Here is a 4692-nt window from a genome sequence, read left to right as displayed (position 1 = left end):
GCAATGGGGCAGAGTACCAAGTGGACTCTTGGGGTCACCAGTACCAAGCATTGACTCTTGAATGACATTTCTGGACCTTTCCTGACCAAGAGGGGGAGCTCACCGCCCTGAAGGGTAAACCTAGGCCTGGCAACATTCACCAAAAGCTGACTGAAGGGAACTTGGGCCTTGATTGAACATTGTTGGTAGCCTGGCAGTATTCCCTGTGGAACTGTGGTGGCAGTGGCCATGGAGTAAGGATCCTCTGCTTGTGGAAAGGGGAAAAAAAAGAGTGGGAATAACTTTGTCTTTTGGCATGTCAGCTCAATCACAGTAGAATAGAGTACCAGGTAAATTCCTAAGGTTCTGGACTCCAGACATGGGCTCCTGGATGGCTTCCCTGGACCTACCTGGGCTGGGGGGGGAGCTTTCCACCCTAAAGGGAAAGAGACAAGCCTTGTTGGCTTTGCCATCTGCTAACTGTAGAGCCCTAAGGTTTGAACCAACATAGATGCTGGCCACATAGTGGTTATAATGGGCTCTGGATGAGACCAAGGGCTGTGCTTGCTTTAGATCTGACACAGTGCAGTCCCGGTGGTGGTGGCCACAGCAGTCCTTTTATTGCCCCTCCCGTAGCTCCAGGCAGCTCAGCATAGAGAAGAAGACATAATTAGTTTGGGGGAATGTAAGAGAAGAGAACAAGAATTCTCTGGTAATCTAGGGAATTCTTCTGGATCTTATAAAAGACCACCAAGGCAGTACCTCTGAGTCTGCAAGAGCCAAGCATTACTGGGCTAAAGGTGCCCCGTAGTGCAGATACAGTTGCAGTGACTGAAGTTATCACTTCACCCAAATCCATTTGAATACCTTGAAAGCCTTCCCAAGAATGATGGGTACAAATAAGCCCAAACAATGAAGACTACAAAAATCCTGACTCTTCAATGCCCAGACACTGACAAATATCCGAAAGCATCAAGGCCATCTAGGAAAACATAATCTCACCGAATAAGCTCAATAAGGCACCAGAGACCAATCCTGGAAAGATAGATCTTTCAGACAGAGAATTAAAAATAGCTGTTGTGAGGGAACTCAATGAAGTTCAAGATAACATACATAAGGAATTCATAATCCAATCATACAAATTTAACAAAACAATTGAAATAGTTAAAACGAATCAAGCAGAGATTCTGGAGCTGAAAATGCCATTGGCACACTGAAGAATGCATCAGCATCTCAGTTGCAGAACTGATCAAGCAGAAGAAAGAATTAGTGACTCTGAAGATATGTTCTTTGAAAACACACAGACAGAAGGGGGGGAGAAGAATAAAACAGAATGAAGCATGTCTACAAGTTCTAGAAAATAGTCTCAAAAGAGAAAATCTAAGAGTTACTAACCTTAAAGAGGAGATAGACAGACATAGAAGCAGAAAGTTCATGCAAAGAGATAATAGAATTTCCAAAACCTAGAGCAATGTATCAATATTCAAGCATAAGAAGGCTGTAGAATACAAAGAAAATTTAACCCAAAAGTATTTAATAATGAAACTCCCAAAGGTCAAGGATTAAAAGAAAAAAAAAAAAAGGATCGTAAAAGCAGTAAGATAGAAGAAACAAGTAACATACAAACGAAATCCAATACATTTGGCAGCAGATTTCAGTAGAAACCTTACAGGCCAGGCCAGGAGAGAGTGGCATGACATATTTAAAATGATGAAAGAAAAAAAAGATTTTACCCTAGAATGGTATATTCAATGAAAATATTATTCTAAAAAGAAGGGGAAATAAAACATTTGTCAGACAAACAAAAGCTGAGAGACTTCATCAATACCACATGAGACCTACTAGAAATGCTAAAGGGAGTTTTTCCATCTGAAAGAACAGAATGTTAATGAGCAATAATAAATCATCTGAAGGTACAAAACTTACAGGTAATAGTAGGTATGCAAAAAATCACAGAATATTATAACACTATACTTGTGATGTATAAACTAGTCATATCCTCAGTAGAAAGATTAAAAGATGAAGCAATTGAAAATACAAACTACAATTCCTCAAGGCATAAACAGCACTAGGAGATAGAAATACAAAGGACAACAGGTTAAAAAGTGAAGAGGCGAATAGAGGCCGCGTGCGCAGAGCGAGCGCCTGCTGCCTCCCCGCCCCTCCCGCAACGCTCGACCCCAGGGTTCCCCCGGCTCCTCTGCCCGCCATGGCCGACATGGAAGCAGCGTTCGACGACGCAGTGGAAGAACGAGTGATCAACAAGGAATACAAAATATGGAAACAGAACACCCCTTTTCTTTATGATTTGGTGACGACCCATGCTCTGGAGTGGCTCAGCCTAACTGCCCAGTGGCTTCCAGATGTAACCAGACCAGAAGGGAAAGATTTTAGCATTCATCGACTTGTCCTGGGGACACACACATGGGATGAACAAAACCATCTTGTTATAGCCAGTGTGCAACTCCCTAATGATGATGCTCAGTTTGATGTGTCGCACTACGACAGTGAGAAAGGAGAATTTGGAGGTTTTGGTTCAGTTAGTGGAAAAATTGAAATAGAAATCAAGATCAACCATGAAGGAGAAGTAAACAGGGCCCGTTATATGCCCCAGAACCGTTGTATCATCGCAACAAAAACTCCTTCCAGTGATGTTCTTGTCTTTGACTATACAAAACATCCTTCTAAACCAGATCCTTCTGGAGAGTGCAACCCAGACTTGCGTCTCCGTGGACATCAAAAGGAAGGCTATGGGCTTTCTTGGAACCCAAATCTCAGTGGGCACTTACTCAATGCTTCCGATGACCACACCATCTGCCTGTGGGACATCAGTGCCGTTCCAAAGGAGGGAAAAGTGGTGGATGCGAAGACCATCTTTACAGGGCATACAGCAGTAGCAGAAGATGTTTCCTGGCATCTGCTCCATGAGTCTCTGTTTGGGTCAGTTGCTGATGATCAGAAACTTATGATTTGGGATACTCGTTCAAACAGTACTTCCAAACCAAGCCACTCAGTTGATGCTCACAATGCTGAAGTGAACTGCCTTTCTTTCAATCCTTATAGTGAGTTCATTCTTGCCACAGGATCAGCTGACAAGACTTGCCTTGTAGGATCTGAGAAATCTGAAACTTAAGTTGCATTCCTTTGAGCCACATAAGGATGAAATATTCCAGGTTCAGTGATCACCTCACAATGAGACTATTTTGGCTTCCAGTGGTACTGATCGCAGACTGAATGTCTGGGATTTAAGTAAAATTGGAGAGGAACAATCCCCAGAAGATACAGAAGACGAGCCACCAGAGTTGTTGTTTATTCATGGTGGTCACACTGCCAAGATATCTGATTTCTCCTGGAATCCCAATGAACCTTAGGTGATTTGCTCTATATCAGAAGACAATATCATGCAAGTGTGGCAAATGGCAGAGAACATTTATAATGATGAAGACCCTGAAGGAAGCGTGAATCCAGAAGGACAAGGATCCTACATATGTCTTTACTTCCTGTGATTTTAGACTCCCCTTTTTTCTTCTCAACCCTGAGAGTGATTTAACACTGGTTTTGAGACAGACTTTGTTCAACTATCGCTGTATATAATAGGTACCACCAATAATGCTATTAGCCCAAACAGTGGGTGTTTTCTAAATATTAATGGGGGGCTTCATTCAGCAAAGCCACAGACTTACGTTGAAATTTTCTTCAGGAATTTTCTAGTAACCCAGGTCTAAAGTAGCTACAGAAGGGGGACTATTATGTGTGATTATTTTTCTTCTTATGCCATATATCCCCAAGTTTTTCAGACTCATTTAAGTAAAGGCTAGAGTGAGTAAGGAATAGAGCCAAATGAGGTAGGTGTCTGAGCCATGAAGTATAAATACTGAAAGATGTCACTTTTATTCAGGAAATAGGGGAGATTCAAGTCATATAGATTCCTGCTCGAAAATCTTGACACCTGACTTTCCAGGATGCACATTTTCATATGTAGACCAGTTTCCTCTTGGTTTCCTCAGTTAAGTCAAAACTACATGTTCCTCTTTCCCCATATATTCATATATTTTTGCTCGTTAGTGTATTTCTTGAGCTGTTTTCATGTTGTTTCTTTCCTGTCTGTGAAATGGTGTTTTTTTTGTTGTTGTTGTTGTTGTTTTTAACTTGGGACCACCAAGTTGTAAAGATGTATGTTTTTACCAGACAGTTACACCACAGGCAGACTGTCAAGTTGAGAAGAGTGAATCAATAACTTGTATTTGTTTTAAAAATTAAATTAATCCTTGATAAGAGTTGCTTTTTTTTAGGAGTTAGTCCTTGACCACTAGTTCGATGCCATCTCCATTTTGGGTGACCTGTTTCACCAGCAGGCCTGTTACTCTCCATAACTAACTGTGTAAGTGCTTAAAATGGAATAAATTGCTTTTCTACATAAAAAAAAAAAAAAGTGAAGAGGCAAAGTGAAAAGTTGTTATTCATTTGCTCTTTTCTTGTTTAATTGTGTATGCAATTAGTGTAAAATCATCATCAGATTAAAATAATGAATATTATTTGCAAGTATCATGGTAATCTCAAATTAAAAAACACCGAGGATACACAAAAAATTAAAAGCAAGCAACTAAATAATATAACCAGAGAAAATCACCTTAACTAAAAGAAAGACAGGAAGAAAGAAAACAAAAAAGGAAGACAAGACCAGAAAACAATCAGAATGCAAAGAGCAAAAAT

General features: G+C 40.5%; 1 pseudogene across 1 annotated transcript; it reads left to right on the top strand.

Moving 5' to 3' along the window:
- The first annotated feature begins 2113 nt into the window (after positions 1-2113).
- On the top strand, positions 2114-4411 carry LOC696713 (histone-binding protein RBBP4-like; annotated as a pseudogene). Its single transcript, XR_013402324.1, has 2 exons — positions 2114-3398; positions 4272-4411. The product of XR_013402324.1 is annotated as a histone-binding protein RBBP4-like (transcript).
- The last annotated feature ends 281 nt before the right edge of the window (positions 4412-4692 follow it).

The sequence above is a fragment of the Macaca mulatta genome, chromosome 12 (assembly GCF_049350105.2).
Source record: "Macaca mulatta isolate MMU2019108-1 chromosome 12, T2T-MMU8v2.0, whole genome shotgun sequence".
In the NCBI taxonomy this organism is placed as follows: Eukaryota; Metazoa; Chordata; class Mammalia; order Primates; family Cercopithecidae; genus Macaca; species Macaca mulatta.
The sequence above is the reverse complement of the archived record's forward strand: the minus strand, read 5'-3'. Positions and strand labels throughout refer to the sequence as shown.